Below are 13,073 nucleotides of genomic sequence, written 5' to 3' on the forward strand. Positions count from 1 at the left end.
TGACGGCCGGGCCCGGGGCAGAGCTGTGGAGAAAGCTGTCCTGAAGCACCGCTGGGCGGCCAGGGCCGCGCGACCAGGGCCGCGCGACCCAGCGGGTGGCTCGAGAACAAGGCGAGAAAGGTTCGCCGCGTTGCCATGACGATCCCAGAATTCGGTGCGCGTCGCCGAACCTTCGCTGAGCGAGGCGCTGAGCAGCTCCGGAGCGAGCCCGGCCGCCGGCGCTTTGGCGGGACTGAGCTCCGCGGGCGTGAGGAATCCCTGCGCCTTTGCGGATGAGGAGGTCCCTGTAGGGCTCCGGACCGAATACGTTCTTGTCAGGTTTGGGGCGTGAGGAGGTTCCTGTCAGTTTGAGAGGCGTGAAGAGATTCTTGCTGCCGCCTCCCGCTCCCTTTGGCGCTGAGAACCTGGCCCACCGCAGGACGCTCCAAGGCCAGGCGAAGATGGCCTCGGGACCGGTGTATTGCCTCTGTCGGCTTCCTTACGATGTCACCCGCTTCATGATCCAGTGTGACATGTGCCAGGACTGGTTTCATGGCAGTTGTGTTGGTGTTGAAGAGGAGAAGGCTGATGACATTGACCTCTACCACTGCCCCAATTGTGAGGTCTTACATGGGCCCTCCATCATGAAAAAACGCTGTGTATCTTCAAAAGGCCATGATACACACAAGGGGAAGCCAGTGAAGACGGGAAGCCCTGCGTTCATTGGAGAGCTTCGGAGTAGGACCTTTGACAGCTCAGATGAAGTGATTCTGAAGCCCACTGGAAGTCAGCTGAGCGTGGAATTCCTGGAAGAGAATAGCTTCAGTGTGCCCATCCTGGTCTTGAAGAAGGATGGGTTGGGGATGACGCTGCCCTCACCATCATTCACTGTGAGGGATGTGGAACACTATGTTGGTTCTGACAAAGAGATTGATGTGATTGATGTGACCCGCCAGGCCGACTGCAAGATGAAGCTTGGTGATTTTGTGAAATATTATTATAGCGGGAAGAGGGAGAAAGTCCTCAATGTCATTAGTTTGGAATTCTCTGATACCAGGCTTTCTAACCTTGTGGAGACACCCAAGATTGTTCGGAAGCTCTCATGGGTGGAGAACTTGTGGCCAGAGGAGTGTATCTTTGAGAGGCCCAATGTGCAGAAGTACTGCCTCATGAGCGTGCAGGATAGCTATACCGACTTTCACATTGACCTTGGTGGCAGCTCGGTCTGGTACCATGTGCTCAAGGGTGAGAAGATCTTCTACCTGATCCGCCCAACAAATGCCAACCTGACTCTCTTTGAGTGCTGGAGCAGCTCCTCTAACCAGAATGAGATGTTCTTTGGGGACCAGGTGGACAAGTGCTACAAGTGTTCTGTGAAGCAAGGACAGACACTTTTCATTCCTGCAGGATGGATCCATGCTGTGCTGACCCCCGTGGACTGCCTTGTCTTTGGAGGGAACTTCTTACACAGCCTTAACATTGAAATGCAGCTCAAAGTCTATGAGATTGAGAAGCGGTTGAGCACAGAAGACCTCTTCAAGTTCCCCAACTTTGAGACCATCTGTTGGTATGTGGGAAGGCATATCCTGGACGTGTTTCGAGGTTTGCGAGAAAACAGGAGACACCCTGCCTCCTACCTGGTCCATGGTGGTAAAGCCCTGAACTTGGCCTTTAGAGCCTGGACAAGGAAAGAAGCTCTGCCAGACCACGAGGATGAGATCCCGGAGACAGTGAGGACCGTACGGCTCATTAAAGATCTGGCTAGGGAGATTCGCCTGGTGGAAGATATCTTCCGACAGAACGTTGGGAAGACAAGCAATATCTTTGGGCTGCAGAGGATCTTCCCAGCCGGCTCCATTCCCTTAACCAGGCCAGCCCATTCCACTTCAGTATCCATGTCCAGGCTGTCACTGCCCTCCAAAAGTGGTTCAAAGAAGAAAGGCCTGAAGCCCAAGGAATTCTTCAAGAAGGCAGAGCGAAAGGGCAAGGAGAGCTCAGCCTTGGGGCCTGCTGGCCAATTGAGCTATAATCCCATGGACACATACAGTCATCAGGCACTGAAGACAGGCTGTTCCCAGAAAGCAAAGTTCAACATCACTGGTACCTGCTTGAATGACTCAGATGATGACTCGCCAGACTTGGACCTTGATGGGAATGAGGTCCGGCTGGCCCTGTTGACGTCTAATGGCAGTGCCAAGAGGGTAAAGAGCTTATCCAAGTCTCGGCGAGCCAAGATTGCAAAGAAGGTAGACAAGGCTAGGCTGGTGGCAGAACAGGTGATGGAGGATGAATTTGACTTGGATTCAGATGATGAACTGCAGACTGATGAGAGACTGGGAAAGGAGAAGGCGACTCTGATAATAAGACCAAAATTTCCCCGAAAGTTGCCCCGTGCGAAGCCTTGCTCTGACCCCAACCGAGTTCGTGAACCAGGAGAAGTTGAGTTTGACATTGAGGAGGACTATACAGCAGATGAGGACATGGTAGAAGGGGTCGAAGGCAAGCTTGGAAATGGGAGTGGAGCTGGTGGAACTCTTGATCTGCTCAAGGCCAGCAGGCAGGTGGGGGGACCTGACTATGCTGCCCTCACCGAGGCCCCTGCCTCTCCCAGCACTCAGGAGGCCATCCAGGGCATGCTGTGCATGGCCAACCCGCAGTCCTCATCATCCTCGCCAGCTACCTCCAGCCTGCAGGCCTGGTGGACTGGGGGGCAGGACCGAAGCAGTGGGAGTTCCAGCAGTGGGCTGGGCACAGCATCTAGCAGTCCTGCTTCCCAGCGCATCCCAGGGAAGTGGCCCATCAAGCGGCCATCATACTGGGGAACCGAGAGCCAGGAGGAGGAGGAGAACGCCAGTCTCGATGAACAGGACAGCTTGGGAGCATGCTTCAAGGATGCAGAGTATATTTACCCTTCCCTGGAGTCTGACGATGATGACCCTGCTTTGAAATCTCGACCCAAGAAAAAGAAGAATTCAGATGATGCTCCATGGAGTCCTAAAGCCCGTGTGACCCCAACTCTACCAAAGCAGGACTGTCCTGTGCGTGAGGGCACCCGGGTAGCTTCCATTGAGACAGGCTTGGCTGCAGCAGCTGCAAAGTTGGCCCCGCAGGAGCTACAGAAGGCCCCAAAGAAGAAATATATCAAGAAGAAGCCTTTGTTGAAGGAGGTAGAACAGCCTCGCCCTCAAGAGCCTAATCTCAGCGTGGCAGTACCAGCCCCAACTCTGGCCACTACACCCCAGCTTCTCACCTCCTCCTCGCCCCTGCCTCCGCCTGAGCCTAAACAAGAGGCCCTCTCAGGAAGTCTTGCTGACCATGAGTGTACTGCTCGTCCCAATGCCTTTGGCATGGCCCAGGCAAACCGCAGCACCACACCCATGGCCCCTGGTGTCTTCTTGGCCCAGCGGCGCCCTTCAGTTGGCTCCCAGAGCAATCAAGCAGGACCAGGAAAGCGTCCCAAAAAGGGCCTGGCTACAGCAAAGCAGAGACTCGGCCGTATCCTGAAAATCCACAGAAATGGCAAAGTGCTTCTGTGATCCCCTTTGTGTCCTGCCCCTCACCCCTTCACCCCCATTGCCTTCTCCGTTGTCAATTCTCAGGGCACTCCTGGATCCTACCTGCCCCGGACAAGGTGCTGAGGCGCATTGTCCTGCTTTCTTGGAACTGACCAAAGGCATGGACTCTCCCACGGGCCCCTTCACCTACTCCCTCAACTCCCTTCCCTGCTTCCACTGGAGCATCCTGCCTTCCTTTTCCATATCTCTGAGTAGCCAGTAAATGGGAGAGGTTTCCAGCTGACTAGAGCCCTCTTTTCTGCTGCCCCAATCCATTTCCCTTTCACCAGCTTTGTCTGCCCTTTACTGTCATCCCCACTTAAAGCTGGAAAGCAGGATGAGGAGAGGCATGAGGAGAGCCTGGGCCCCTCGGTATTTCCCTGGTCATGAAGTGGGAGGCCCAGTGCTGAACACTTTCTGCGGCTCCAGCCCTGTCTCCAGAAGCCTGCCCACCTCTGCCCATTCTCCTGCCTCCTCTTAGCCCAATGGATGTGTCCCACTCAAGACTCGTTCCTGGGAGAAGCCTCTGGCCTCTGCCGCCTCTTGCCAAATGCTTCATGGAAATAAAGAGGAGGGCCCAGAGTCTTCGTACTGCCCCACCGTGGGCCATTTCCAGAGTGGCCTAGAAAGGCCATGGGCTGACTTCATTCATCCTTGGGAAGGAGAGAGATTCCTGTCACTTCTCAAGGTGGGGAGAGGACCAACACCCAAGACTTTGACCGAGACTTTGTAGCCCATTGGAGGAAAGAACTTTTGGGTGGCTACAGATGAAGCCACCTCTCCCAGGGTGAGCTCCAGGGATTTGCCTAGAGTTTGAGGTGCTACAGAACATTATCCACATAGCTTTGGCTGGGCTCCAGGAGGCAAAGACCATCTCCCAAACGCCTTGAAAGCATCTGCCACTGAAGCAGATAGCCCTTGCTCTACGGCCTGATCCCTTCACCCGTACCACAGAGCACAGCCTGGACCTTCTGGAGAGGATGTGGCAGGACAGCTCACCCCAGGTTCTCCATCAGGAGCCTCCCTGCTTCTCTCCCCACCTTGAGGTCTTGGTCTGAAGAAGACTTCAGAACTCACATCTTCACTCCTGGACCTTTACACTCCCAGATGTCAGGTGGACGCTCAAGCAGAGTGCTGATGTGGGGGGAGCCCGAGCCTAGGAGCGGAGATGCCCACCTGTAAAGGAGCAGATCATCTGAACCTCCCACCCCCTCTTCCCTTTGTGAGTGTTTCTGTTGTCCAGAGAGTGCCCACCCCCTCCCTCCCCCTCCCCCAGCTCCCTCCACCTCCACCTGTCTTGCCTCCCTGGTGACCTGGACTGGATGGAGAACGTCTCCCTCTGTCCATCTCGGCACTGCCCAAGTGGAGGGCTTCATTGTCTTCTACCCCCCACTTTAACTTCACCTCAGTTTTCCCAGTGCTTCTGGGGAACTTAACAGCTACCGTGCAGGCCACAGGGAATATGTGAGGCTTCCCTGGTCGTCTTCGTGTCTCCAGTTTGTCTTTCTTTTCTCCACAGCCCGACATTTACTCTCCTTCCTTGGAATCAGGGGTCCCTTAGCCCCATATCCTTTTCCTATCTTGGGGGCCCCAGGGGCCGAGCAGTCCTCCATCTATACACACCAAAGGCAAAAAGCCTGGCTACCTCCCCCTTAGCACGTGAGGTTCCCACTCCCCTCCCCTCTGTTTCTGCCCAGCTTTGCTTTTCTTGGGGATTTCAAAGCAACAGAGGGTAGTGAGGGGAGGGAAGGAGGGCAGCCTGTGTCCCTGTGTAGGCAACTGCCTGACTAGGCCCTGACTGCTGTAACCAAGACCAGGACCCCAGCCCTTCTGCCCATTAACACCCCCCTCCCCTTGATCTTTCAAAGGCAGCTAATTGCTAGCATATCCCCCCTGGTTCCAGGCCTCTTTCCCTTCTGTTTCTTCATTAAAAGTTTTGTGGAGCTGAAACCCAACCTCCATTTGACTGGGTTTCTGATTAATTTAGTTGGGCTCTCAGAGCTGGCTGTTTGTTGTTTTGTGTTTTAAATGAAAAGCAAGTTTACCCTCAGATTTACGCTTTTCCAAAGAGGCTAGTGTGCCGTTTCTTTCTTTTTTTTTTTTTTTTTTTTTTTTAATGTTTCAGGTTCTAAGTGAAGTGAGTTGGGGAGGGGTTGGGAGTGGTTGTAACCAAGGTTTAGAACATGATGAGAGAGTTACCTCTGGTCTCCAATCCCCAGCACAGAGCTGGGGCTTGGATAGGGGGCAGGGAGAGAGGATTTCTATTCACCTTTAATATATTTTTACAAAAAGGCAATTTAAAAACAAGCCCACCGCTTCTGTACATGTCTAAATATATTTTTAGAAGTGGGTAGGATTGTGAATTTCTGATGCAGGGCCTTTTTATAAACAGGTTAGAATAGCATCATACAGACTTCTCTGTTGGGTTTTTTTCCCCTGTTTTTTTCTTATGTTGTGTTACTAATGTAATTTATATATATGTTTTTAGATCCTCCCTTTCCTATAGAGATAAAAGTGATTTATCTTGGCAAAAATTAAAAAAATGAGGGAAAGTAATTATTTTTACAATCTGATCCTAAATGTTAAAGAAGCACCCTATTCTTAAAGGCTGGCCCCATCATTTGCAAATTAATGCACTGCTGAAGATGCAAACTATCTATATAACTGCTCTCAAATTTCATTCAAATTAATCGGAAGTCCTTTTAAATGTCTTTGAGAATTGCTTCAAGTGGCAAAAATCAGAAAATCTACCCATGGGTCACATCAGCTAATTGCTATTTACTTCTCCACTAGTCATTCTTTCAGCCTAGTCTGCAAGTGCACAAAACTGAAACAACTCTCCGGATGACAAATGCCAGTCAAACCAGTTATTTAGCGTCATGTCATTTTAAAGGACCCGTTGGTTTCCTGAATATTTTTTAACAAGTCAGAATGATGATGTAATGGATTGATTCCAGATGTAACTTGTTAAAATTATTCTATCAGTAAGTTGTACCTGCCATATGCTCCCTCCCAGTTGGTATTGGGGAGCCAATAGGGGAATAAGGATAGACTAGTGTGAAGAGAATAGAGGGTGACAGTCAGTGTATGTGTTTGTACAAGCACACTGTTTAGGACAGATACCTGACAATGTGTAAAGCTAAGTGTTGGAAAAAGAAGCATGTTCTACTATTCTTACCAACTAACTTACTCAAGGAAATTCCCTTGGCAGCAAACTGGGGGGAAAGAGGAGAATAAATGTGAGACCATATATAGGAAAATAATGTTTGGTAAAATGTAGGTGTTAATCAAATGTGTGTCATTGTTAGAGAGAGGCTAGTCTGTGGAAATGAAACCACAGGGTAAGATATCAAACTAAGCAAACTTATGTGTTTAACAGGGTATTAAATCTTTCATTAAAGTGGTTTGATGGTGGCTTTCTTTTTCTCGAAATGCAAGAATTAGTGTGCCATTTTCCTCTTGCAATTATTAGTAAGGTTCAGATTAAAGATACATATTTCTTTCCAAGAATCTCTCCAAATTGCCCTAAGCAAGGGATTCTAAATGTATGTTCCAACAGAATATATAGTTTTTAAGATCTTCTAAATAAACATATTCATAAGATGACTACTTAAATTTCAAGTGCAAGTTGGTAAATTGTCTTTAAGAGAAATGTTTAATCAAAGCATTATTTTCTAGACTGGCACTATAAAAAGTTTTACTAAAGGTCAAAACTTCCAGTCCCAAGTAATTATATCGTCAAGAAAAGAAAAAAAAGTAAATGAGCAGACACTAGCTAGGCTTTTAAAAATATATATTTTGAAAGTCTTTATACATATATATGTATAAAAAAATATATTTTTAAAGAGTTGTCCTAGGATTTCTGCTTGGGACGGCAATGTCACACACCCTCAGCTGCTATAAAGCTGGGGTGACCATTTCAGTTTATTATCTTATTATACTTATATCTTATTATAACTTATTATAGGACAGTTGGAGCCCAACTACAGTGGTCTTTACCTTCACTTCGCTTCAGCCACTCACTTCAGAGGCTGTGCTCAGAATACAGAGCTGCTCCACCTCTGAAATCTGAAGCCTGAATATCCCTCTTCCCGACTAGTACCTTTCACTGTCCCCTTTTTTACTCCTCTTACACGTGTTTTTTCCCTTCAACAGGGCTTCCGTTTTCTTCATTTCCAACCAGTCTTTTGTCTCTCTACGCCTTGTCTCTTCTTTTCTTCTAACCTGTGTATACCCTTGATTCCTTTGCATCCCTCTCCTTCGTCACCATTTGCCCAAAAAAGTTCTAACACAGGATCAATATAATCATGACCGTTCTTTTCTCCTACATTCAGTCAGATGAGCACTGAAGGAGAAAAATAATAACTAGCACTTAACAAACACTTTGCTACATGCAGCACCATTCTAAGTGCTTTGCATGTATGAACTCATTTTATCCTCACTAGCCATAGGGAGATTTTTGCCCATTGTACACAGAAGAAAACGGTTTCATAAGGGTTAAGTAACTTGTACAAAGTATTACATCAAATAGAAGACACCGTCGATTGTAGACATCTCATTATCTGATAAAAGCAAAAGAAAAGATTGCAATTCTGATTGTAAGGTGCTTTCATTTGATAGATAAAACCTGATTTCAGTGGTGTTCAATGTGAAAATTTCCATCTAAGAATCCATCAAATATGACACATGAGGGAGATATGGTGCAATCCCAGGCACTTTGGAGCTTCATCCATATGCTATTCTGCCCCATAAAAACCAAACAAGCATGCAAAATGGTCTGTTACCAATTCATGGTCTCAAATTTTGCCTGGGCCTTTAGTACTTCCTTTAGTCTCTTTCTCTCCCTTCTCTTATCTCCTCTCTTCTTTCTCTTCTTTTCAAAGATTATTCAAAGCCTTTTCACTCTCCTTAAATTCCTTACTTAATACCTCCTCTCATTCACTTTTTGTGAATGACTACGGACCTTAGTTCATTAAGAAACTGAGACCACTGGTCACCATCTCTCTCAACTCCTGCTCTCCAGCCAACATACCATACACAGATGTATCCATATCCAGAGGGAGCCTTTCTTTCTCCTTGTTCAGAGAGCAAAGCTATCCCTTCTGTGTAATGCTGACTTCCTTATTCCCTTATCCCTGTTGCTTCTATGTCTTCTGAGGTTGTTAGTTATCCTTCTGTCTTGAATTTAAACTCCTCCCTGTCTGTTGGTTTCTCTCCCTCAGCTTGTAAACATGACAAAGACCCAACCTCTAACCTCCTGTTCCAATTCTTCTCCCTCTTCTTTGCTAAACTTCATAGAAAGTGCTTCTCAGGGGCTGTCTGCATTTCCTGGCTTTCCATTTCTGCCTCAGCTCACCATTTCTCCCCCAACACTCAGTCAAAATTGTTCTTAATAAGCAATTTGGTGACGTACTATTTTTTAGAGCCAATGGAAAATTCTTTGTCTTCATTTTATGGACTCCCTTTTCTGAATCTGTGTGCTGTGGTTTATTTCTTCCCCCTGTGAAAATCTTTATCTCAGTGGTTTGCAAGGCACCACATTCTCCTGGTTCCTCTTAACTCTACTTTTTAATCACTTAGATATTGGCATTTCCCAGATTCAATCCTTAGGTTACTATTGTACCCACTTTACATACTTTCCTATGACGTTTTTAACTATTGCCCACAGGTTGACAAAATCCCGAATTTAGACTTCTTTCTTGAGTGCTATGTATGTGTTTATCTTTAGTCCCCTCCTCTTCCTTGACTATTCAGCTTCTCCTTTGGATGTCAGTCATCTCAAGCTTAACGTGTTGAAAGCAAATTCTTTTTTTTATTAGTTTCAGGTGTACAACATGGCGATTCAAAATTTTATCTATTGTAGTCTGTTTGAAGTTATTATAAAATATTGGTTATATTCCCTATGCTGTACAATATATCCTTGTAGAAAAGCATATTCTTGAGTTCCCTTTCCCAAACCTATTCCTCAAACCATTGCTCCTCTCTCAGCTGATGGTTCCAAGCCTCCATTTGCTTAGCCCCCAAAACTTGAAGTAATCTTGAATTTTTCTCTTTTTCTTGCACAACACATCCAGTCTATCAATAAATCCTGTCCTTTCTCCCATCAAAATAGATTCAGAATCTGCTCACTTTCACCAACTCTACTGCTACCACCCTTATCTAAGCCACTATTCCATCTCCTCGGGATTATTGCAGTAGCTCCTAACTGGACTCCCTTCCTCTGCCCTTGCTCCCCTCTAGTCTGTGCTCTACTGAGCAACCAGAGTGGATTTCTGACCACCTTTCTGACCCAATATCCAGAAAAGACTCTTATTACACCACGTAGGTTCCAAGGCAATTATGCTTCCCCTGTGCTCTACCTGGAGCCTTCTCTCACATACGTATGCATGACTCACTCTTTCACATTAATAAATCTTTACTTAAATATCTCTTCCTCAGGAAGGACTTCTCAGTATTCCATATAAAATAGCTTTTCCCACATTATCCTTTCCTAGTCCCACTTTACTTTTTCTTGGTGATCCTTTGTTTTTTTCTTACCATAACTGACACATTACACATATACTTTACCACAGGCTTCAGAATTATAAACACTCATTATTGACTCGTGACACTATTTGTTTAGTTAATTAACTAGTTGTGTGTTTGTTTTTGATACACAGCTGTAAACTCATCATTTAACACAGAAACTAGAGTCACAAATCATTATACATATATAATTTTTAAATTAAAATATAAATTTTCTTCTCCCACCCCGACTACAGTGTAAGCTCCATGAGTACAGGGACTTTGTTTTATTCCTTCTGTGTGCACAGCATCTAGAATAGTGCCTGACACACAGACACTTGAAAATAAAGTGAGCACTGCATATTTATATACCAATATTTTCAAGGGTAATGTAACTTTCAACATGTCTAAAACCAGAATTAAATCCCCACATCTTTACCTCTGTTCTCCTTTCTCTCTCTGCACTCCTTCCCTTGACTTCCCTTCTTCCTATCACTTGACTTGTTTCCCCAGAAGCACAGGACTGCTTGGAGGCTCCCTCCCTGCCTTTGATCATGCTAACTTCTCTGCCTGAAGGAGACCATTCCCCCACCATGGCTCCAGGAAAACTGTATAACTTTTTCTTCAAGAAGGTCACCAGTCACCTCCTCAAACACACTGTCTCTGCCCCCTCTTTCCCCTTTCCCTTTCTCAGGGTTCTCCCACACCAATCTCTATCCCTTGTGCTCACACACTATGCTTCTGTAATTCTCTTCTCCAAGAGGCTGAGAGCTCCTTGAAGTTCAGGAAGCAAGTTGAAGCCCTCATTTATGATCTTTTCCCACTTCCTCAGAAGATAAATAGAAGCAGACATGAGTATGTTCAGTTCACAGATTGAGAAACTGATTTCAGAGGAAGAGAAAAAGCCCAGAACCCCTAGGAATCCTCTCGAGATCTCTTGCTTTCTACCGCTTGGGTAGAGGGAATGTTCCTCGTGTCTTTGGTAAACCTTGCTATAAGCCTGGGTTCCTCCCTGTGCCCCTCTGGAAGGTAACCATGGATACTGTTGAGCTGGCACAAAAGCCTTCAGTTAGTGGAGGCTACCAGTGGTTTTCAGGATGCTTAGAGGGTTTTGAGGTGAGGGGGCAAAACCTGGAAACCGTGGCAAAGGTAAGACTTTTGCCTCAGGCTCTTGGTCTGGGTGTATTTCAGTTCGGGTGGGCCCTAATTCTCAGCAGAGCCCCGAAAAGGTGACAGGCCTGACTAGGATGTTAACTAGCTTTGAGCTGAGAACCAAAGAGAATCCCAGACGTCTCCTCTTCTTGGAAAGCAGGAACCCCTCTGTGAAATCTTGAGCAGTGGGCTGACGCAAGCAATACGAGCAGCAGCTCGGGCTCCTGGGGTGATCCAAGCCACAGAGCCTGGAGATAATGGGGTCTCCTGTCCCCAGTCAAGGGGAGCTTCCAGTGGTGCCTTGTCCCTACCCACATTCTTGCCTCAAGGGTGTGTTTCTTTTTGGAGCCCAGGACCACAGGCAGGCAGGAGAAATTCACACCCAGGATGTCACTGGAATGCACCTTAATTTCCTTACTGACCGCTGTGAGGGCACCCACGTGCATTCTCCGACCCTAGGAGTCCTGAGTCTTCCCTGCTATCACTTTATTCTCAAACAAGGAACGTCTGGAGCGTAGAGATCTAGGGAGCCCCACTTGCTCCTTGAAGGGCGCGGGACTGGGCCCCAACTTTCCAATTCCTGGCCAGCAGTGTCACGCCTCCCAACCACACAAAGGCTCAGTTCTGCTGGTGGAGGCAGGGTAGGGGTCAGTGTCAATGAGGTGTGTGCGGCTAAGCCTCCTTGTTTTCTGAAAAGAAATCTTGAGGGGAGGGAGGGAAGAGGAGGGTGCAGGAGATGGACTTGGGGGCGAGAGGTGGCGGCCGTTTCCCGGCGTTTTGACGTAGACTTGAAGAGGCGCCGAGCACCCCCGCTGCTTAAGAAGAGGCACCGTAACCCTCAGGACGCTGAAGGTGGGGACCGTCGCTTGCTCAGGGAGCAGTGTGAACATTTGAGAGTCCGCCTGCCGATGCAGGGGATGTGTGTTCGTGCCCCGGTCCGGGAAGATCCCACGTGCCGCGGAGCGGCTGGGCCCGTGAGCCACGGCCGCTGAGCCTGCGCGTCCGGAACCTGTGCTCCGCAACGGGAGAGGCCACAACAGTGAGAGGCCCGCCTACTGCAAAAAACAAACAAACAAACAAAAACCTCTTACTTCCATGACTATAACCATAGCTATACTATTTTGGGCTGAAACTGAAATTGTAAGCATTCAGCATCTCAGATACAAGAGATGAGAACAACACCCCCATACTGATTAGGAGCCGAATATTGATTTGTCAGCAGAGTAGCTATTTATTAATAACATCATGGTAGCTCTCTGCAGAGAAATATTATTCCTGAGCCATTATGACCTAAGGTGGAACACAAGAAAGGTGGTAACTGTTCTTGAGTCTCAAAACTACATTTTCAATGCCACGCAGAGGGATAAGATGCTTAAGGCATTTTATCAGGCATTTGGTATTTTGAGAAAGGCGAGTTGAACCTAAGAAATAAAAGGAGCCAATCCAAGTAGAAACTCGTGGTTACAGGTAATCAAGATGGCTCTCTACTTCACTGAGTTCTCAGAAAGTTGTATAACCTCTCCTTTCTTGGTGATGTGTTGCCTGGAGCCACATTTCATTAGTTATGGTTAGAAACAAAGAACTAATTTTTTCTTTATTAAAGTTAAAAAACACTCCGAGAAAGCCTTGTACTCAAATATTTATATGGACCAAACACTCAGATGAAAGGAGCAAAATGTAGACATTCAGTCCATTTTTGCTTTGTTCTCAGGGTCTATACCGACTAGGTAGCTGCCCATATGAAATAAAAAGCCTTTGACTTTTTACAGACAAATGAACTACAGATGAATGTTTGTGGAAGAAAGCCTTTGACTATCAAAGTCTGTAGGATTTCCAGTTAGTTACCCAGAAAGGCAAACAATTCATTATGTCCACAAATCACAT

The 13,073-nt window shown here is 47.0% G+C and overlaps 1 pseudogene across 1 annotated transcript; it reads left to right on the forward strand.

Annotated features, from left to right (window-relative positions):
• Positions 1-440: 440 nt before the first annotated feature.
• On the forward strand, positions 441-5,149 carry LOC308621962 (histone lysine demethylase PHF8-like; annotated as a pseudogene). The gene is made up of 2 exons: positions 441-3,511; positions 4,488-5,149. The product of its transcript is annotated as a histone lysine demethylase PHF8-like (transcript).
• The last annotated feature ends 7,924 nt before the right edge of the window (positions 5,150-13,073 follow it).

The sequence above is a fragment of the Mesoplodon bidens genome, assembly GCF_964165515.1.
Source record: "Mesoplodon bidens genome assembly, chromosome: 8".
NCBI lineage: Eukaryota > Metazoa > Chordata > Mammalia > Artiodactyla > Ziphiidae > Mesoplodon > Mesoplodon bidens.